Raw genomic sequence first — 24,047 nt, 5'->3', positions numbered from 1 at the left:
TTGGAAGTAGAGCGTTTTCTTTTGTGGGGACACACATTGTATTTTTTTTTTTTTTTTTGAATTTTGAACAGTTTTTATTTTCTGTCAATCTATCTAGATTACAAAGCTCTGACAATAGGTAAAGTCAGTACAGAATCATAGCCAGGATGCAACTGGTTAGAGTGTGCATTTGTGTATTTAGCAATGTGTCCACAATAAAATGATAAAAAGCCAGTTACTTACATTTACAGTTATTATCTGTTTCACATGAAAACCAGTTCACCTCTGCATGTGGGCCACTCACAAGAGTCTGTTTCTGAGGCTGCCCTGGAAGACTTGGGCCTGCTCCAGTGGGGACAGGGTGTGGAGATGGCATAACTGCTTAAATCTGGGGAACACCCGTGGAGCCCCAGGTGAGCAGGGAACTCAGTGGCCATGGGTGCAAGAGATATTGCCCTACTGGGAGCTTTTTCTTGTTTCCAGTGGCAGGCACTCAATGTGCAGGGCTGATCAGTCCTTCCAATGGCAGCTGATGGCATGTGGGGAGAGAGAGGCTACAGGGGTGGTTCCACTCCCTGCATGTGACTCAACAGCAGTGCCCTGCTTCCATGGCAGTCTCGTTTTCCTCCAAAGGCATTCCATCTTGCGTATCTCCTCCCTCCTCTTCCCTCAGTCTGTCTTCCCACAGCTGGTAGCAGTGCTTATTTTGGGATTGCTTTCCAATTCATAGGCTCCCTCCCAGGCCCATGCACAACAATGAGCATGCATCCCAGTCCAGGGTATGTTGGGCATGTACATGGATTGTGTGGTTCTCATTTTATCCAGACTCACAGATCAGCTGCTTCATTCTCTTTTGACAGCCTCAAATGCTTCCCTTCTTCACCCCAGGGTGCAAATCAGGTGCTGCTTTCTCTCCTTCTTCCTACTCAGTTACATGTGGATCTATATGGTCCTTTCTGGTGATCAGGTCTCCTGGTAGTGTTCAGCCAGTGTTCTGTGAGTATTGCTGCAAGTAGAGATGTATTTCTGATGCAGTCATGGAGAGAGATGCACTCCACATACACCTACTCTTCAACCTTCTTGGAACTCCCCTATCTTTTGTATTTGTAATTAAAATTCTTGAAGACAGTATGGTGGTGGTGGTGGTGGTGTAGTCGCTAAGTTGTGTCCGAATCTTGTGACCCCATGGCCAGACTTCTTTGTCCTTGGAATTCTCCAGGCAAGAATACTGGAGTGGGTTGCCATTTCCTTCTCCAGGGGATCTTCCCAATCCAGGAATTGAACCTGGGTCTCCTGAGTTGCAGACAGATTCTTTACCAACTGAGCTATGAGGGAAGACAGTATGAAGACTGAGTTACGAGGGAAGTTATAAGGGAAGACGGTATGGGGATTCCTTAAAAAAAAAACTAGAAATAAAACCAACATTTGACCCAGCAATCCCACTCCTAGGCATATACCCTGAGGAAACAAAAATTGAAAAAGACACATGTATCTCATTGTTCATTGCAGCACTATTTACAATAGCTAAAATGTGGAAGCAACCTAGATGTCCATCGACAGATGAATGGATAAAGAAATCGTGGTACATATACACAGTAGAATATTACTCAGCCATAAAAAATGAACGCATTTGCGTCAGTACTGGTGAGATGGATGAACCTAGAACCTACTATACGAGTGAAGTGAGTCAGAAAGAGAAAGATAAATATTACATTCTGACACATATATACGGAATCTAGAAGAATGGTACTGAAGAACTTATTTACAGGGCAGCAACGGAGAAACAGACATAGAGAACAGACTTATGGACAAGGGGAAAGCAGAGGAGAGGGTGAGTTGTATGGAGAGAGTAACATGGAAACTTGCATTACCATATGTAAAACAGATAGCCAATGGGAATTTGCTGTATGGCTCAAGAAACTCAAACAGGGGCTCTGTGTCAACCCAAAGGGTGAGATGGGGAGGGAGATGGGAAGGAGTTTCAAAAAGGAGGGGATATATGTATATCTATGGCTGATTCATGTTGAGGTTTGACAGAAAAGAGCAAAATTCTGTAAAGCAATTATCCTTCAATAAAAAATAAATTAAAAACAAAGATAATAAATGTGAGGTGTTTTAAGCAAAAAAAATTTTTGATATTAAAAAATCTATTGGAATGTTTTTTAAAGTTGTTTTCTGGTGACATTATTTGTATTTTCACTTATAGTCTTTTCTCCTCTCTTAAAAATATTAGTTATTTTCATAGTAAAGTCTTTGATGGTTAACTCCAGTGTCTTAATGACCTGTGGAACTGTGTCTATACCCTATTATTTTTCCTATGGGTTTTGCTTATTTGACAATGGCACACATTTTGTACTGAAAATAGTATTTTTTTTTATATCATGTTTCAAAGGTAATTCATTCTTTTTATTTTTGATCAACAAGTTTTGGGCTAATCACTTCAACATGGTCATGGATTAGGGTAATTCAAGGCTGAGTTGTAATTTGAGAAGTTTGTTTCTTGTCTATTTCACATTTGTTCTGGAGATAATCCTTTAGGAATTCTATCTGAGACCTTGGGGTGTTCATTTCTCTTCTTTGGTACCTCTCAATGAATTTTTTCCCCCATACTGAGGGATGTTAAGGCTCTATTCTGCTCCTCAGAGACATTTTCCTTGCTTTCTTAAACCCCTTTTCAGTATCAAGATTAAAAATTGAATGTAGTGTAGAGTTGATTTCCCTTTATTTCCTCTGACCATCAGTTCAGTTCAGTTGCTCACTTGTGACTCTTTGTGACCCAAAGGACTGGAGCACACCAGTATTCCCTGGCTATCACAAAATCCTGGAGCTTGTTCAAACTCATGTCCATAGCGTCAGTGAGGCTATCCAACCAACTCACCCTCTGTCGTCCCCTTCTCCTGCTTTCAATCTATCCCAGCATCAGGGTCTTTTCTAATGAGTCAGTTATTCACATCATGTGGCCAAAGTATTGGAACTTCAGCTTCAGAACCAGTCCTTCCAATGAATATTCAGGACTAATTTCCTTTAGGATTAACTGGTTTGATCTCCTTGCAGTCCAAGGAACTCTCAAGAGTCTTCTCCAACACCACAGTTCAATAGCATCAATTCTTTGGTGCTCAGCTTTCTTTATAGTCCAACTCTCACATCCATAACTGACTACTGGAAAAAACATAGCTTTGACTAGAAGGACCTTTGTTGGCAAAGTAATGTCTCCGCTTTTTGATATGCTGTCTAAGTTCATCATGGCTTTTCTTCCAAGGAGCAAGTGTCTTTTAATTTCATGGCTGCAGTCACCATCTGCAGTGATTTTGGAGCCCTCCAAATAAAGTCTGTCACTACTTCCATTGCTTCCCCATCTATTTGTATGAAGTGATGGACCAGATGCCATGATCTCTGTTTTCTGAATGTTGAGTTTTAGGCCAACCTTTTCATTCTCCTCCTTCACTTTCATCAATAGATTCTTTAGTTCTTTGCTTTTTGCCATAAGGGTGGTGTCATCTTCATGTCTGAGGTTATTGATATTTCTTCCGGAAATCTTGATTCCAGCTAGTGCTTCATCTAGCCTGGCATTTTGCAGTACTCTGCATATAAATTAAATAAGCAGGGTAACAATATACAGCCTTGATGTACTCCTTTCCCAATTTGTAACCAGTTTGTTTTTCCATATCTGGTTTTAACTGTTGCTTCTTGACCTGCATACAGATTTCCCAGAATGCAGGTAAGGTGGTCTGGTATTCCCATCTCTTTCAGAATTTTCCATAGTTTGTTGTGATCCACACAGTGAAAGGCTTTGGCATAGTCAATAAAGCAGAAGTAGATGTTTTCTGGAACTATCTTGCTTTTTTGATGATCCAGCAGATGTTGGCAATGTAATCTCTGGCTCCTCTGTCTTTTCTAAATCCAGCTTAAACATCTGGAAGTTCTCAGGTCATGTACTGTTGAAGCCTTGCTTGGAGAATTTTGAGCACTACTTTCCTAGCATATGAGATGAGTGCAGTTGTGAGGTAGTTTGAATATTCTTTGCCATTGCCTTTCTTTTGGGTTGGAATGAAAACTGACCTGTTACAGTCCTGTGACCACTGCTGAGTTTTCCGAATTTGCTGCCATAGTGAGTGCAGCAATTTCACAGCATCATATTTTAGAATTTGAAATAGCTCAACTGGAATTCCATCAGCTCCACTAATTGTTTTCATAGTGATACTTCCTAAGGCCCACTTGATTTCGCATTCCAGGATGTCTGGCTCTAGGTTGGTGATCACACCATTGTGGTTTTCTGGGTCATGAAGATCTTTTTTGTATAGCTTTTCTGTGTATTCTTGGCACTTCTTCTTAGTATCTTCTGCTTCTGTTAGGTCCCTACCATTTCTTTCCTTTATTTTGCCCATCTTTGCATGAAATGTTCCCTTGGTACCTCTAATTTTCTTGAAGAGATCTCTAGTCTTTCCCGTTCTATTGTTTTCCTCTATTTCATTGCATTGATTGCTGAGGAAGGCTTCCTTATCTCTCCTTGCTATTCTTTGAAACTCTGCATTCAGATGAGTATATATTTCCTTTTCTCCTTTGCCTTTCACTTCTCTTCTTTTCTCGGCCATTTGTAAGTCCTCCTCAGACAACCATTTTGCCCTTTTGCATTTCTTTTTCATGGGGATGGTCTTGATCACTGCCTCCTGTATAATGTCACAAACCTCTGTCAATAGTTCTTTAGGCACTCTATCACATCTAATCCCTTGAATCTATTTGTCACTTCCTCTGTATAAATGTAAGGGATTTGATTTAGGTCATACCTGAATGGTCTAGTGGTTTTTCCTACTTTCTTCAATTTAAGTCTGAATTTGGCAATAAGGAGTTCATGATCTGAGCCACAGTCAGCTCCTGGTCTTGTTTTTGCTGACTGTATAGAGCTTCTCCATCTTTGGCTGCAAATCATATAATCAATATGGTTTTGATATTGACCATCTGGTGATGTCTATGTGTAGAGTCTTCTCTTGTGTTGTTGCAAGAGGCTGTTTACTATGACCAGTGCATTCTCTTGGCAAAACTCTGTTAGCCTTTGCTTTGCTTGATTTTGTACTCCAAGACCAAGTTTGCCTGTTACTCCAGGTATCTCTTGACTTCCTACTTTTGCATTCCAGTCTCCTATAATGAAAATGTCATCTTTTTGGGGTGTTAGTTGTAGAAGGTCTTGTAGGTCTTCATATAACCATTCAACTTCAACTTCTTCACCTTTACTGATTGGGCCATAGACTTGGATTACTGTGATACTGAATGGTTTGCCTTAGAAACGAACAAAGATCATTTGCTTCCCAGCACTGCATTTCAGCCTCTTTTGTTGACTATGATGGCTACTCCATTTCTTCTAAGGAATTCTTGCCCATAGTAGTAGATATAATGGTCATGTGAATTAAATTCACACATCCTAGCCCTCTTTAGTTCAGTGATTGCTAAAATGTTGACAATCACTCTTGCCATCTCCTGTTTGACCTCTTCCAATATACCTTGATTCACTTCTAACATTCCAGGTTCCTATGCAGTACTGTTCTTTACAGCATTGGACTTTACTTCCATCCTGTCACATCCAGAACTGGGCATTGTTTTCACTTTGGTTCCATCTCTTCATTCTTTCTGCAATTATTGCTCCACTCTTTTCCAGTAGCATATTTGGCACCTACCGACCTGGGGAGTTCATCTGTCAGCGTCATATCTTTTTGCCTTTTCATACTCTTCATGTGGTTTTCAAGGCAAGAATGTTGAAGTGGTTTGCCATTCCCTTCTCCAGTGGACCACGTTTTGTCAGCCTTACATATTTCAAAAAATTTTTAAAGTTTTTATTATATTGGAGTATAGTTAATCAACAATGTTGTGCTAGTTTCAAGTGTACAGCAAAATGATTCAGTTATACATATACTGGTATCTAGTCTCCCTCAAACTCCCGTCCCATCTAGGCTGCCACATAACATTGAGCAGAGTTCCACGTGCCATACAGTAGGTTCTCATTAATTATCTATTTTATACATAATAGTGTATGTATGTCCATCCCAAGCTCCCAACTCATCCCACCCACTCTTTAAGCCTAGGTATTTGTAAGTTTGTTCTCTACATCTGTCTCTATTTCTGCTTTGTAAATAAGTTCATCTGTACCATTTTTCTAGATTCCTCATATAAGCAATATTATATGACTCAAAAATTTAAAAAAAAAATAGTCTTACTTTTTTGAAGGAATGGTGAAAATAAATTGTAATTATATTTTAATCTCCCTGTAATTAGCAAAATAACTGATGTATCACTTCCCAAAGTTACTGTGCCATTTCTGTGGAATATTAAATGTCAAAGATTAGAAACCACCCCATTAATTTACCACTGTCCTTGGCACCAGTTGCTGCCGATGGATGAGAAAAGTGAGGTTTAGAGACATTCATCAACTTGTGCAAGGTCACAAAAATACCAAGAGCACAGATGGGAATCAAACCTAAGTCTGTTTGAAACCCATGCTCTCTCCCTCATAAATGTACAGATAAAATATAACATAATTACAATAGTGAATTCAAACCCTGGCCCCCAGCTGGAATTTAGCTTCCTTGCTGTAGGCTCTCCCATCCCCTTTCTCTCACAGCACTTGTCATAATACATCATTTCATATTTTTGGGGTGATAATCTGTTTAATGTCTAACATCCCTGCTCCTCCCACACTAGACCGAAAGGACCATGTCCACTCTAGGCAGGGATTCTGTCTGCTTTTCCACCTCGGTACATTCAACACCCAGCACAGTTAACATAACACAGAAGAGACTATGGCTTCTGACAGCAGACAGAAACAAGTGTGCTCCTGGTTCCTTTTCTTTTTTTGCAGTGAGGTGGCCAGTAACCAACACAACTTGAAATTTTTATCGTATAGGACAATGGTTACAGACCACAGAGATTCAGGAAGACCCAATGGTTGGACCCAACAAAAGACACAATTTCAGAGTTCTCTAAGCTATGATGGGACAGGCTTTTTCCAGTAGAAGGTCCATGACAATAATCAGGACAAGAAGAGCCACATATGAACCTAGTTTTTGGCGGGTGGGTGCTTAAGGTGAGCTAGCCTCATTTCAATTACTTAAGTGTGACTCTGAAGATGCAGACGTGGTTTGCTGAGTTTGTGGATCTGGGTCACTGGCTCTCCTGCATCAGTCCCTGGTTCCTGCTCATCCACAAGCTCCCACGGTGGAGGTACCGGCAGCCTTGTGCAAAGACCTGAGGCTGCCAGCCTGCAGCTGTAGGGCAATGTGGATGGCAAGGTTGATAGGCAGGTCCAAGTGGTGGATGTAGATCTCAGTACAGGCATTCTGACCCTTGGGCCCCGCACCCCCCCCCCCCCCCCCCCCCCGCCAGCAGTTTCTGGCAGCAGGCCAGCTGGACCATAAAGCCAGTCTTCTTGTAGATATAAATGTCTCTAGGCCTCCAGGTCTGCCGTGGGGAAGGCGCTTCCGCAGGGTGTATTCCACTGGGTCGGGCTCAGCCTTGACCACCCCAACTGGCGCTCAGTTTTCGGCCATGCTTCGTGCCTCTCTCCAGTCCACAGGGTCCTCCACGCGCTCCTGGCCCACTCCCCTGCCAGGCCACTCAAGCAACCAGCTGGAATACAAGACGCTGCCCACAATCCCCAGGCTGTAAGAAAGGAAGGCAAGGAACAGGGTCCACTGCAGGAATGACAGAATGCTAGCAATACTAGTTTTTAAGAACAAATTATTTAATTTTTCTCAGGTTCAATTTCCTTATCTAAAAAGATAGTATTACCTAACCCACTGGACTAAATTTATGGGAAAAATTATTTAATACAAATAAATTCCATAACATGATGCCTACACTTAGCCAAAAGTTAAACATGACTTATGAACAAAATTGCTAGCTCATTATTATTCTCATAATTATAACATTGAATTAATATTTGTTGAATGGATGAACCTAAGTTCATTCAATTCAAAGTGTGTGTGCACTTAGTCACTCAGTCGTGTCCAGCTCTTTGCAACCCCATAGGCTGTAGCCCAGCAGGCTCCTTTGTCCATGGAATTTTCCAGGCAAGAATACTGGAGTGTGTTGCCATTTTGTCCTCCAGGGGATCTTCCTGACTCAGGAACGGAAGCCACATCTCCTGCTCTGGCAGGTGGAGTCTTTTACCACTGAATCACTTGAACATTGTCAGGTTCTTCTTTAATTTCATCCAGAAGGGCTTGCTGTAGTGCCATTGCTTTGCCACATCACCACCCAAAGATTCTTTCATCTTAATTTTTTATGTAAAGGGATTCCTCAGTCTAACTGTATGACCATAGGGCCTCTAATTATTGAATCTTATTGATACTCCAACACAAGGAGCTAGTTGTTCATAGCACTTCCCTCCCCCTCCCCCGGGCTCTACCTATATTGTTTGATTCATATTCTATTTCTAGATGCTCGGCTGCTGCTGCTGCTGCTGCTAAGTCACGTCACTGCAAATGTTCCAAAAGATAAAACAATAATAAAATGTGGGTTTGCCTCTCTGTGTGATGTCCACTTCTCCAGGACTTTGTCCCCTCAGCTTATGGTTGTTTCAACACCTGTCTTAAAACAGATTTTAATATTACCCTATCCATTTTTTCATTTCAACACAGTGAGAGATTTGGTGTGCTGCAAGCCACTCAATAACCATTGGAAGAAGAACTTCACTTTTATAATCAACGATTTTTTAAAAATAAACTTTCAGTTTAGAACAGTATTAGATTTATAGAAAAACTGTGAAGATGTTTTGTAAGTTTGTATATTGTCTGCATCTAGTTTCCATTATTAACATTACATTAATATGGTCCATTTGTTACAATTGGTGAGCTAATACTGAGATAAAGACCATATTTTATTTAGATTTCCACAGTTTTTTCATAATATCCTTTTCTGTTTCAAGATCCTAATCAGGATACTACATTGGCTTTTAGTGGTTCTGACAGTTTCTAAAGCTTCCCTTATTTCGATGACCTTGACAGTTTCAAGAAGTATTGGTAAGTTATGTATACTATTCCTTGATTGTGAATGCCTGATGTTTTCTTATTTATTAGTCCGAGGATATTTGATTTGGGGAGGAAGACATCAGAGGTGCAATGCCATTTTCATCACATTATATCAAGAATAAGTATCACCAGCATTATAGGACTGTTAATGTTTATCTCCATCTCCTGGTTGAAAATGTATTTGTCAGATGTCTGTTCTGTAAAATTACCCTCTGCCTTCATTTTTTACTCTGTATTCATTGGACAGAAGTCATTAAAAGTAGTCCACACTTGAGGAGTAGAAGATTAATGCCTGGACATTAATATCTGCATAAATTACTTGGAATTCTTATGCACAGAAAATTTGTCCTTTCTCCTATTTATTTATTTAATCACATTTGTATCAGTGGAGATGCATGGATATGTATTTTGTGTGGGTTATAATAACATACTTTATTTTATTGCTCAAAATTTTCAACTTTGATAATTGCAACATCTCTTAGTTGGCTCATGTGTCCCTTTGATATACCACCATCGTTTTATTTGTATGTGTGTGTTAGCATTTTCTTTCTTCCTTGCACTACAAGATGCTATAGGCTCATCTATATTTTTTGCCCCAGTCCTACAAATAGCTATTTCTTTAATGATTTATGGGTTTTTTTTTTTTTTGGAGAATGGTATTGAAAACCAATATTTGAATCATTGATGCTGGGGAATCTGCTTTTAGGAATTCTCAGCTGACTGAGCAAGGAAATAGATGTATATATACTAACTTGTACATATACACATATCTATAAATATTTGGTTTCTTTCAAATAAATAAAACTTATCAAAAACCCAGATCAGATGTCTTGCCACTGATATATTTTGAATAATTCCAAAATATATTTTTCTTGAATTCTCTGCAGGTTTATATTTAGTGAAAGTATTGATATACACATTTAAAATGGTCAGAATAATAGTCTAGTAGAGGCATTTCTTGTTACACTTTGTGGATTTGATAGATAGGTAGATATATAGATGATAGAAAGATGGAAAGATTTAAAGATTTAAAGTTTCCAATTTTCAATATGCAAGATGGCTTTTGGCTATTGCAAAGGAAAGGCTTTCTGTAGTCATCTTTGGGGGACTAGCTGAGGAAGGCAGGAAGACTATACAAAGACTGTTTAAGAGCATCAGTAACCTAAAGAATGCATAACATTGTTGAGACCATCAGAAGTCATAACAGAAGATTATTCTTCATTGGCTGTGATCCTACAGCAATGTGATTTTTATTCCATACACTAGCTACAGTCTGGTCCACCTCACCTAGCATGCCAAAATTTGGTATCATCAGAATCACCTGGAGGGGTTGTGAAATCCAGAATCCTTGGTGCCTCCCTGAGAGATTCTGATCCAAAAGGTTTGAGATGAGGTCCAGGAGTCTCAATTTCTTACTAGCTTCCAAGTGATAACAAAGCTGCCAGTCAGCAGGCCACCCACATGCTTAGAAGCACTGGCCTGTACCCTGTATTGTTCACAGTGAATGCAAGAGAGGACTTTGATCTTGAATGCTACTAGAGAATCCAAGTATCAAGAGTGTATCCAGGATAAAGAGAAAGTCTTACTTCAAATGCAACTGAAACACTAACCCTCATATTTTCTAGGTTACTGTTATGGGTTGCAATGCATGGGGTTGAGGAGGCTCTACTGGGTCCCAGCTGAGGCTAGTATCTTCTCAGAGCTTTTGTTTGTTTCAGGTCCCAAACTTTGAGCCTGGAGTTAGCAGTGATAGTCAAATTCATGATCCTCTTGAATATATCTCTCGGTTAAGGGTGTATAAGGCCAATCAGATATCAAGATCTCAGCCTCACCAACTGGTCCCACTGATAAATGAGAAGCAGGGTCTGCAGCACATATTCTGCCTGTGCTGGATGTGTTTTTACCGGTATGAAAGATCACTTCCATCCACCAGGGCCTGAGGCTCCTCGGATACTTGAAATGAAACAAGTAGGGCTGCTTGATGAGGTCATGGAGCACCTGGAAGTGTCCCTTCTTGCTGTCCCAGCTGAACAAGCATGGGAAACTGCTAGACTACCTTTGCCCTCCCAGGTAGTCAAGGTTCAGTTGCAATGATAAGGCCACTCTTGGTTTTTTAAAGTTTTATTTTATTTTTTTAAGACATTGGAGTTTTAACACCCAGTACTACAGAGTGTCACCTTAATTGGAAATGCAGTCATTGCAGATGTAATTAGTGAAGTCAAACTAGGGTAGGGTGAGCCCTAATCCAATATGACTCATGTATTTATACAAAAGGTGAATTTGGACACCGACATGGACACAGAAAGAATGCCATCTGTAAGCCAAGGAGAGAGATATGGGTCAGATATTTGCTTCAAGGTGCTCAAACTGGTGGCACTTGAATTTGGGCTCCCAGCCTTCAAAACTGAGAGTAAATTTCTGTTGTTTAGCCATCTGGTTTGTGGCACTGTTAGGGCAGCCCCAGGAAACTCATGGAGCCACTCATGCTCTTGACAGTATTTATGAATTTTAAATATATAAACATTCATTATATTATGTAAAAGTCTGAGAGTGATATAAATAATACTTTTTATATACATATTTCCCAACAGAGAAAAGTAGGACCAATTAAATAAAAGTGGTTTCCCAGGGTCACATCCAAAGGAGGTAAGGGTTAGAGTGATAGAAATTTTTACACAGACTCTGTGATGACAATGTGAGGCAGAAATGAAGACAGTCCACCTCAAATTACCTGGTGCTGGCAACATATCTAGAGACTAGACACCTGGCCTCATGCTTCTGAAGTTTTTCAATGCTTTTCCATTTCACTATCTACTCTCTTTAAATAATATCTACCCCCTTTTGAAAACTTGGAGTATTGCATATAGGGTTATCGTTACCATCTTTCTAAATTCCATATATATGTGTTAGTATACTGTAATGGTCTTTATCTTTCTGGCTTACTTCGCTCTGTATAATGGGCTCCAGTTTCATCCATCTCATTAGAACTGATTCAAACGAATTCTTTTTAATGGCTGAGTAATATTCCATGGTGTATATGTACCACAGCTTCCTCAGAATAAGAGACTCAGATGTATAGAACAGACTTGTGGACTCTGGGAGAAGGCGAGGGTGGGATGTTTCAAGAGAACAGCATCGAAACATGTATATTATCTGGGGTGAAACAGATCACCAGCCCAGGTTGGGTGCATGAGACAAGTGCTCGGGCCTGGTGCACTGGGAAGACCCAGAGGGATCGGGTGGAGAGGGAGGTGGGAGGGGGGGACTGGGATGGGGAATACATGTAAATTCATGGGTAATTCATTTCAATGTATGACAAAAACCACTGCAATGATGTAAAGTAATTAGCCTCCAACTAATAAAAATAAATGGAAAAAAAAAAGAGAAAGAAAAAAAAATAATAAAAAGCTTCAGCAATTAAAAAAAAAAAAAAAAGTAAAAACTTGGAGTAATAATATCTCATGATGATTTGTGAGAACCAGCAAGAAAGATAATACATCAATTGCTTTAATATCCTTGGGAAAAAAGGAGTACATATTATTGACATCATTAGAGTGAGTTACGGAGAAGGCAATGGCAACCCACTCCAGTACTCTTGCCTGGAAAATCCCATGGACGGAGGAGCCTTGTAGGCTGCAGTCCATGGGGTCGTGAAGAGTCGGACACGACTGAATGACTTCACTTTCACTTCTCTTTCATGCATTGGAGAAGGAAATGGCAACCCACTCCAGTGTTCTTGCCTGGAGAATCCCGGGGACGGCGGAGCCTCGTGGGATGCCGTCTATGGGGTTGCACAAAGTCGGACACGACTGCAGTGACTTAGCAGCAGCAGCAGATTGAGTTAGGAAATTGAAAACAAAGGAATAACACTTGTTTATAAAAAGAAAGTTATTTAACAAGGATCCTCTTAAATGCCATCAGAACACTGTGGGTGACCTTTCACATTGTGAAATGCCATAAAGCACAGCTGTGTTTTATGAATACTTATTAAATAGTCTTAAATGTTGACACCTAATTCAGGCTGGATATGACCAAAAAAACCACACATAGAACAACATATAGATATGTGTGTAGGCATGTCATGACTTTGAGCTCTTTGTGGGCTCCAGTCCCACTCTACTGTCTCACTCTATTTTGAGTCCACAGCAATGGACTCAATTTCTATATATTAGAAATAATCTCATTCATTCCTGATACATTTTCCTGAAAGCCTTAATTGTCACCAGAGGCTAAGTTTTCTCTGCAAAATTGGTGTTGCCTAAATGAATAAATGCATGGCTATAATAAAAATGCTTTGTTTACTTAAAAAGAATTATGAAGAAGCTCATCAACAAGGCAAAGTTGAACATTTGCCATGATGTTACTTTAGGATTTTAAGGGGAATATAGAACCTCCTTTTCAGATCCATTAGTTCTGGACATGAATCCTTAACTTCAAGTTTCTACAGAAAGAAAAATATGATAACCTGGAATTCCCTAAGTGGGCTATCAGATCAGATCTCCCAAAACTGAAATGATATTTGTAAGCCACTCTAAAGATTTTACATAGATGGAGGCTAAGAATGATGTGAGGAAACATATTGAACAATGTGTAGCCCATCTGAATTATGTTCATCTTAAAGAGTATAAAAGCCAAATATTTTTTATCAGTAGATGAACTCCTGTAAGAATAGGGACTTGTTTTGTTTTCATGCTTAGAGATATTAAAACATAAAAAGTGATCACCTTATAAAGAAATCTCTAAAAGAGTTTATTTTTATGTTATTTATTTTGTAGAAACACATTCTACTAATAAAACCATTCCTTGATTAACATAGTCCAGATTATGTCAATAATCAACAACCACCTGCTTATGAGAATTGCGTTGTAGTTAAATGCCCATCAATGACTGACAGTGAATGTGAAGACTATTAATTTGTAAGCATACAAATTGGACTTTTTAATCATCCAAAAGAATGTTTTCCTTACAAATGCAGTAATACAAAGATTATTCTTTGTATTACTTTTGTATATACTTTTAAAAATTGCTGCTGTTGTTGTTGTTGAGTCACTAAGTCAAGTTCAACTCTTCACAACCCTACAGCATTCCAGGCTTCCCCATCCTTAACTATATCCTGGAGTTTGCTCAAATTCATGTCCATTATGTCAATGATGCCATCCCATCATCTCTTCCTCTGTCACCCCCTTCTCTTGCTGCCCTCAATCCTTCCCAGCATCAGGGTCTTTTCCAATAAGTCAGATCTTCATATCAGGTGGCCAAAGAATTGGAGCTACAGCTTCAGCATCAGTCCTTCCAATGAATATTCAGGGTGATTTTCTTCAGGATTGACTGGTTTGATCTCCTTGCATCCCAAGGGACTCTCAAGACCCTTTTCCAGCACCACAGTTCAAAAGCATCAATTCTTTGGTGCTCAGCCTTCTTTATGGTCCAACTCTCACATCCGTACATGACTACTGGAAAAAACATAGCTTTGATTATACAGACCTTTGTTGGCAAATTGATTTCTCTGCCTTTGAATATGTTGTTTAGGTTTGTCATGGCTTTTGTTCCAAGTAGCAAGAGTCTTTTAATTTTTAATTTTTTATGGGCCATAGTATTGGTAAAAATAAATCAACTCATTTGAAAAAAATATTTTCCATAATAAAATGTATTATGAGAAATAAATCTGAAAAATTCTCTGTGGCAGAATGAAATTCTTTTCCTCTTCTGGATACATGTGGGATTTACGTGTAAATAGTCTACTTAAATCAAATATAGACTTAGTTACTGACTAGTATATGAATTTTGTGAGGTTATTTTTTTTTTGCATTTTATCCTCAGCTATGACTGAAATACTCAATATGTCTTCTAAATCCATAAAACAGTATTATCATTCATAAATGAAATGCTCAGAGTGATGTTTTATAGACTAATAATGCCATTGTCCATATTCCATGAAATAAGTATTTTCTGGTAAAAGGAATTTGAGGAGTGCTGTTTTAAACACAGATTTTTTCAACACAATTCTTCCTTGTGTTTAGGAACATTGGACATCTTCAGGAGTGTGCAATATGCGTGTTTCCTATTGATTGCTGTGATTAGGAGACAGTTCTGCTAACACCAACTTTGGTACCTCATTAGGATACTCTGGCCTGCAGCTAAGAATCCTGATCATTGTGATTTTTTCCATAGGGTGCCAGAACTGAGACCTCCTCCTTTCCGTGCTTCTGCAGCAATTGTTGGGACACATTATATTGACATATCTCTCAGTAAATTCTAATTCCTTGTCTTCTGTGCTCTAGTTTGGAAGCTCTCTAGGGTCAAGAAGTGTCCAACACATTCTAACTTTTCCATGAAACATTTTTTGCAACTAAATGAATTAATAGATAATTGAATCTAAGAATTAGTTCAGTTCAGTTCAGTTGCTCAGTCGTATCTGACTCTTTGCGATCCCATGGATTGCAGTACACCAGGCCTCCCTGTCCATCACCAAATCCTGGAGTTTACTCAAACTCATGTCCTGAAAGATTCCAGGAATCTCTCTGGAAATGCAGGTGCAATCTATTTCCTTAAGGCAAAAAATATTCACAGGCTTGGAACAATGAAGAGAGGGATCCAGTTTCCGGCAGGCATTATTATAAAATCTGCTTTATCTAGGTCTGTTCTGACAGGTCTCACTCTCTGGATGTGCCTTGTTTTAAGGACCCTATCAGCATGATTCTACCACAGACTAATGATGTTAACTTGTTCAGCCCCATTTTGGATATGGTTGATGAACCTACCAATTGTTGTTTAGTCGCTCAGTCATGTCCAGCTTTTTGCGACCTCATGGACTGCAGCATGCCAGGTTTCCCTGTCCTTCAACCCTCTCCTGGAGCTTGCTCAAACTCGTGTCCATCGAGTCAGTGATGCCATCCAACCCTCTCATCCTCTCCCCTTCTCCTCCTGCCCTCAATGTTTCCCAGCATCAGGGAAACTAATGAGTCAGGTCCTTGCATCAGATGGCCAAAGTATTGGAGCTTCAGCTTCAGCATCAGTCTTTCCAATGATTATTCAGGATTGATTTCCTTTAGATTGACTGGTTTGATCTCTTTGCAGTCCAAGGGACTCTCAAGAGTCTTCTCCAATACCACAGTTCAAAAGCATCAATTCTTTGGTGCTTAGGCTTCTTTTTGGACCAACTTTCACATTCATAGATGACTAACGGAAAAACCACAGCTTTGACTATATGGACCTTTGTTGGCAAAGTAATGTCTGTGCTTTTTAACATGCCATCTAGGTTTGTCATAGCTTTTCTTCCAAGGAGCAAGCATCTTTTAATTTCATGACTTGCAGTCACCATCTGCAGTGATTTTGGAGGCCAAGAGAATAAAGTCTGTCACTGTTTCCATTGTTTCCCCATCTATTGGCCATGAAGTGATAGGACCGGATGCCATGATCTTAGTTTTTTTAACGTTAAATTTTAAGCCACATTTTTCACTCTCCTCTTTCACCTTCATCAGGAGGCTCTTTAGTTTCTATTCACTTTCTGCCATAAGGGTGGTGTGGTGTCATCTGCATATCTGAGGTTGTTGATATTTGTCCTAGCAATCTTTATTCAGGCTTGTGCTTCATCCAGCCCAGCATTTCGCATGAAGTATTCTGCATATAAGTTAAAAGAGCAGGACAAGAACCTACTAGACTTGTAGTCATATTTACCATTGTGCAACCCCTTCATGGGTCAGAGCCTTGTTGTGATGAATGGGTTGCATAACTAAATGAAGCCATGAGCCATGACATGCAAGATTACCTAAGAAGGGTAGGTCATAGTAAAGATTCCTGACAAAATATGGTCCACTGGGGGAGGAAATGGCAACCAACTTCAGTCTTCTTGTCTGGAGAACCCAATGGACAGTATGAAAAGGCAAAAGTATATGACATTGGAAGATGAGACTCCCAGGTTGGAAGGTGTCCAATATCCTACTGGGGAAGAGTAGAGGGCTGCTGCTGCTGCTGCTAAGTCACTTCAGTCGTGTCCGACTCTGTGTGACCCCATAGGTGGCAGCCCACCAGGCTCCACCGTCCCTGGGATTCTCCAGGCAAGAACACTGTAGTGGGTTGCCATTTCCTTCTCCAATGCATGAAAGTGAAAAGTGAAAGTGAAGTCGCTCAGTCATGTCCGACTCTTCACGACCCCATGGACTGCAGCCTACAAGGCTCCTCCGTCCATGGGATTCTCCAGGCAAGAGTACTGGAGTGGATTGCCAGTGCCTTCTCCCAAGTAGAGGACAATTTCTATTAATAATAGCATCAAAAAGAATGAAGTGTCTGGGCCAAAGTGAAAATGACACTCAGTTTGGGTGTATCTGGTGGTGAAATTAACGTCCAATGATGAAAGAACAGTATTGTATAGGAACCTGAAATATTAGTTCCATCAATCAAAGTAAATGGATGTGGTCAAGCAGAACATGATAGGACTGAACATAGACATCTTAGGAATCAGTGAACTTAAATGGATGGGCCTTGGTGAATTTAATTCAGATGACTGTTAAACCTACTACAGAAGGTAAGAAGCCTTAGAAGATATGGAGTAGCCCTCATAATCAATAAGAGTTTGAAATGCAGTACTTGGGGGAAACCTCAAAAATGATAGTATGATCTTAAACATTTCCAAGGCAAACCATTCCATATCACAGTAATCCAAGTCTATGCCTAAAACACTGATGCAGAAGAAGCTGTCGGTGATCAGTTCTATGTAGACGTACAACACCTTATAGAAGTAACACCAAAAAAGATGTCCTTTTCCTCATAGAGGATTGGGATGCAAAAGTAGGGAGTCAAAAGATACCTGGAATCACAGGCAAGTTTGGCCTTGGAGTACAAAATGAAGCAGGGCAAAAGTGAACAGTTTTGGCAAGACAACACACTGGCCATAGCAAACATCCTTTTCCAACAACCCAAGAGATGAATCTACATATGGGTATCTCCAGATATTCAATATCAAAATCAGACTGATTATGTTCTTTGAAGCCAAAGATGGAGAAGCTCTATACAGTCAGCAACTTCAAGATCTGGAGCTGACGGTGGCTTAGATCACTAGCTCCTTATTGTAAAATTCAGGCTTAAGCTGAAGAAACTATGGAAAACCATTAGGCCATACAGATATGACCTAAATCAAAACCCTCATAACTATACAGTGGAGATGATGAACAGACTCAAGATTAGATCTGGTAGACAGAGTGCTTAAAGAACTATAAAGTGAGGTTCATAACAATATAGAGGAGCCAGTGGTCAAAACCATTCCAAAGAAAAAGAAATGCAAGAAGGCAAAGTGGTTGTCTGATGAGGCTTTACAAATAGCTGAGGAAAGAAGACAAGTCAAAGGCAAGGGAGAAAGGGAAAGATATACTCAACTGAATGGAGACTTCTAGAGAATAGTAAGGAAAAATAAGAAGGTCTTCTTAAGTAACCAATGCAAAGAAATAGAGGAAAACAATAGAATGGGAAGACTAGAGGCCTTTTCAAAGAAGCTGAAGATAGCAAGGGAACATTTTACACAAGCATGGACATGATAAAGGACAGAAACAGTAGGGAACTAACTGAAGCAGAAGAGATTAAGAAGAGATGGCAAGAACACACAGATCTATGCAAGAAAGGTCTTAATGACCCAGATAACCATGACTGTGTGATCACTCACCTAGAGCTGGATATCCGGAGTGTAAAGTCACATGGGCCTTAGAAAGCATTACAAGGAACAAAGCTAGTTGATGGAATTCCAGCTGAGCTATTTAAAATCCTAAAAGATGATTTTGTTAAGTGGGGCGCTCATTGTGTTAGCCAATTTTGAAAACTCAGCAGTGGCCACAGGATTGGAAAATGTCAGTTTTCATTCCAATCTCAAAGAAGGGCAATGCCAAAGGACAATGAGCACAATGTACAATTGTGCTCATTACACATGCTAGCAAGATCATGCTCAAAATCCGTCAAGCTAGACTTCAGTAGCACATGAACCAAGAACTTTCAGAAGTACAAACTGGGTTTGGAGGAGACAGAAAAACCAGAGATCAAATTGCCAATATTCATTGGATCATGGAGAAAGCAAGGGAGTCCCCTCAAAAAACATCTATTTGGCTTCATTGACTATGCTAAAGAGTAGGATTATGTTCATCCCAACAAATTGGAAAATTCTTAAAGAGATGGGAATAGCAGACTCCCTTACCTGCCTCCTGAGAAATCTATATATGGGTCAAGAATCAGAAGTTAGAACTCGACATGGAACAACTGACTGGTGCAAAATTGGGAAAGAAGTACAACAAGGCTGTACATTGTCACTCTGCTTATCTACCTTATTCGCAGAGAGTGTCTGAAATGCCAGGCTGGATGAATCACAAGCTGGAATCAAGATTACCAAGGAGAAATATCAAAAGCCTCAGATAAGTGCCTCAGATATGCCACTTTAATGGCTGAAACTGAAGAGGAACTAAAGAGCCTTGTAATGATGGTAAAAGAGGAGAGTGGCTTAAAACTCAGCATTCAAAAAACTAAGATCATGGTATCCAGTCCTCTCACTTCATGGCAAATAGAAGGGGAAAAAATGTAAGCAGTGACATATTCTTTTCTCAGGCTCCAAAATAACTGGGAACAGTACTTCAGCCATAAAATTAAAAGACGCTTGCTCCTTGGAAGGAAAGTTATGACCAACCTAGACACCATATTAAAAAGCAGAGACAAAGATCCATATAGTCAAAGCTATGGTTTTCCCCCCAGGACTCCCTGGTGACTCCAATTGTAAAGATTCTGCTTGCAATTCAGGAGACCTGGGTTTCATTCCTGGGGTCAGGAAGATCCCCTGGAGAAAGGAATGGCAACTCACTCCAGTATTCTTGCCTGGATAACTCCATGGACAGAGAAGCCTGGCAGGCTACAGTCCATAGAGTCTCAAAGAGTTGGACATGACTGAGAATCTAACAGACATGTGATTTTTTCAGTAGCTATGAACGGATGTGATAGTTGGACCATAAAGAAGGCTGATTGCCAAAGAATCGATGCTTTCAAATTGTGGTGCTAGAGAAGACTCTTGAGGCTTCCTTGGATTGCAAGGAGATCAGATAAATTAATCCTAAAGGAAATCAACCCTGAATATTCATTAGATGGGCTGTTTATGAAGCTGAAGCTCCAGCACTTTGGCCAGTTGATGAGAAGGGCCAACTCATTGGAAAAGACCCTTACGCTGGGGAAGATTGAAAGGGAAGTGGCAGAGGAAGAGATGGATAGATAGCATCACTGACTCAATGGATATGAATTTTAGCAAACTCTGGGAGATAGTGGTGGACAGAGGAGTCTGGTGTGCTGCAGTCCATGAGGTTGCAAAGAGTCAGGACATGACTTAGAGACTGAACAACAACAACCTAGATAAGAATTTTCCTCCAGAATCTGGAACAAATCCTGATTCTCCTCAACTTGTGCCCAATGTCATTTTACTTATCTGCTCACATATTGTTCCAAAGGCCTTACTTCTTTCTCTTTTGCTTTTGGAATCTGTCTAATCCATATACCATGCCACTTACAAGACTTGTTCATTTGACTGACAGAAAGTCTTTTAAATATATTACTTTCTTTCTCTTCCCATTGCCTCTTTCTGACTCAAAGCTCATGATTTCTTGTATCATCCCTCCTAAATGATCTCCTTGACTCAAATACTTTTTTCTCCAGTTCATTTAGGAGTGTATCAGTAGGAGTCAACTCCCATATATGTACTTCATATAAATCAGTTAATGACATGGAAATGTTCCCCTGCATGGAATAAGACCAAAACATAAATACAATAAATACATACAGTTATATGGTAGATAAGATCAGCTTGTGAATGTTGAGAGTCCTAATAAGGTAGTCAGGATAAGATGCAATGAGAAGATATTTCCTGAGACTAGATTTTTAAAAAAGCATGATGTAGTTTGTCAGGCAGAAACCCTGAGGAAGGGTGTCAATTGAACAGATAGAAAATAGCTTGTCCAAAACCATACAGTGAGACCATGATTGGTAAGGTTGAAACAGAGTCAGAGAGAAAGTGGTGGGTGACACGTGGGGAACCATCATAGGCTAGATCATGTAGAGCTGTATAGAGTTTTGTAAAGATTCTGGCATTTGCCCTAAGCAGAAGGGGGGGTGGTCATGGAAGGTTCTGAGCAGAGAAATGTCAACTTTAGTAATGAAGAATCATCTTTTGATGGACTGTAGGTGGTCAAAGCTAGAACCAAAGGGACAAATTAGGAGATTAATGCTATAACTGAGGTAAGAGATTATGGTGACTCAGATCAGTAAAACTGTCAGAAAATCATCATATATAAAATATGGTCAACAGCACTTTCTGATACATTAGTTATGAAATATAAGAAAAAGAGAACAGTTAATGAGGACCTTGAGAGTTTTGGATTAACCACATCAATGATGGGGGAGCCACCATCTGACAGGGGAGGGCTACATGGGAAATACTTATTGGCATTGATTTGGGACATGTAAGGAACAAGCAATTGGATCCACAAGGCTGGAATTTCTGAGATATTTGATCTGGGGCTGCATATGTAATTTTGTAATTTAATATCATGGAAGGATGGATGGGTCTCAGGGGGAAGTGAGTACAGATAGAAAACAGACCTGGGGCACTTCTAAAGGAGTATAATGTGGAGACGGCAAAGGTACAACATTAAAATGCAGAGAAAGATACAGAAGTGGGAGAATATTCAAGAGAGGAGTGTCCTAGGAGACAAGAGAAGAGAAAAAAGAGAGGAAGATGAATAATGGTGACAGAAGCAATGTAGAAGTCTCTGGCAGGTGCTGAGAACAGTGCTGGTTAAGAAGTGAGAATGAAAGCCCACTGAGGTGGGCTTAAGTAGAGGCCCTGGAGTCAGTGAGACTAGACAATTCTTCAGAAGGATTTGCTTCAAAGGGCACAAACAAATAGGATAGTAGCATGTGGAGGAAGCAGAATGGGAATGACACTGTGTTGGGCAACTGTTGCCCCTTCAAATCTTCCTTCTACTATTTTTAACCAGCTTTATGCCTAGCATGCTGGGTTTCCTGGACCACAATAGATGTTTCTCAAGCTTCAGCTTCTGATTGAGTTCGACAACTGCGGGGAAGGATCAGATACTGTGAGGAGAGAGAGGTTATGGCATTTATTTTTAGCTTACCTGCCTTGGGGCTGCAGGTTGGATGGATATTCTGCCAAAGCAACAAATGCAGAAATCCTTTCATGGAAACTATTTTTCCAAATTCCAGTAACCACTCTCTCTTCTTGTTTCTTCAGCCATGAAGTGGTAACTGCTCCACAGTATCACTAATTCAAGGTTACAACAATATGCCTGTATATTCCTATTGCTGTTGCAACAAATGACCACCTAGTGGTTTAAAGCAGCAAAAATTATTGCCTTTGCAGTTCTTTAGAAGACTGGCATGTAGTTTGCTTGGCTAAAATCAGTAGGGTTGTGTTCCTTTCCAGAAGCTCTAGAATTCATTTTCTTGCTCTTTGCATCTTCTAAAGCCACCTACATTACTTGGCTGATGCCCCAGTTACACCAGCTTCAAAGCCAGCAGCTTTGTAACTCTCTGTGCTTTTCTTTGGGAGTTGTATCCATCTAACTCTCTTCTGCCAATCTCTCACACTGGGTCCTAATCCAGGATGCATCTCCATCTGAAAGTCAGCTGGAAGGCAACCTTAATTCCATCTGCAACCTTAATGCCATTTGTCATATAACATGATGTACTCACAGATTTGTGGGATTAAACATAGACCTCTTTGGAAGCTGTTAGTCTGCCTACCATAATGTCTTATTGAAATATATGCTAAGATCTGCCAGCAGCAAATAGCTCCTTCCTTTTATTAAATTCTTCCTAGCTACCCACTTTGTATGTGTCCTTTGTTGCCTACTGGAGACCCAACCGGAATAAACTTTTTTTTCTTTCACTTTTTGTGAAACAGCAGCTTGTTTTTAAATTTTAGAGGTAATGACACTGTAGAGTAAAAATGTGGCAGAAGAGAGAGGGAGATGTATGGGAGCAGCCTCTTGTGTAGGACAGAAGGAGCAGGACTTAGTGCACATATGGATAAGCAATGGGTGCTCATCTGCAGTACTCTGCATGGACAGGTAAGCAAACATGCTGGATGTTCTCTGAGTGCTTTAGCATTTTAGGGAGAAGTAGTGGCAAGATCACCAGTGGAAAGTCAGGAAGAAGGTAGAGATGTCAGAGGTTGAAACCAAGAGCAAAATAGGAACTAGCCATCTAGGAATTCAGGAGAATAAATAGACTGGAGTTTGCATTTTAATGGAAGTGATATTACCCCTAAGGGAGGAAAATTTTGCTTTTGGCGGGAGATGAAAAATCTTGGGCATTACCATGTGTAGCCCTCCAAAAGGCCATGGAACATGAAAAACTATGTAAGAATATCTGTAGTATTAATATTCCAAGGGATATAATAATGAAAAAAAGTTTAAAAAATACACAATGAATAAAATGTAATGAGTAAAGGTTGAAAAACTTTGGACTAGCAAAATACAATATGATTACCTTAAGGCTCACTTGAAATTCATGGCCAAGGACTTAAATTGAGATAGGTCATGGAAGTGGTGTGTTTCTATTTATTTATTTTTTGCCCCATAATGCTGCTTGGGCCCAAGTGTAGAGTAGACAAAGGGCTGGATTTAACTAGGGTTGTGTTTCATGCAAGAGAAAGGGGAAAGAGAACTGAAGGAGTGTGCAAAAGAGTGACCATAAATAACTAATCAAGGACCTTCCAGCAGGAAATAAGACTTAGGACATTCTGAGCTATTGCAGATAGGCATGGGAGGAAGTGGTCCCTCTCTGGAGCCCACTCATTCTTATCTTCAAACAGCTTCTGATTTGTTGAAGAAAAGTGAGTTTGATTCTTCAATGTAAATGTACTTATTTATAATACATTTTTGCTTATTTTCTAAAGGATACACAGTGAAAATATTTAACATGACATGAAGCTTCATATATAAATAGGAACAATAGCTAAGAAGAACAGATGGAGAATATTCTTCTATCATGCCAATATATTCATTGACTTCATGG

The 24,047-nt window shown here is 39.9% G+C and overlaps 1 protein-coding gene and 1 pseudogene across 1 annotated transcript in view; both read right to left on the bottom strand.

The window, feature by feature from the left end:
* The window catches only part of GABRG3 (gamma-aminobutyric acid type A receptor subunit gamma3), an 833,077-nt gene that overhangs the window by 112,933 nt on the left and 696,097 nt on the right, over positions 1-24,047 (bottom strand). The window lies entirely within an intron of this gene.
* LOC110145482 (ribonuclease P protein subunit p20-like) lies at positions 6,941-7,514 on the bottom strand (annotated as a pseudogene).

This window comes from Odocoileus virginianus, chromosome 16, assembly GCF_023699985.2.
Source record: "Odocoileus virginianus isolate 20LAN1187 ecotype Illinois chromosome 16, Ovbor_1.2, whole genome shotgun sequence".
In the NCBI taxonomy this organism is placed as follows: Eukaryota; Metazoa; Chordata; class Mammalia; order Artiodactyla; family Cervidae; genus Odocoileus; species Odocoileus virginianus.
Note: the sequence above shows the minus strand (reverse complement) of the source record. Positions and strands in the feature narration are given on the sequence as shown.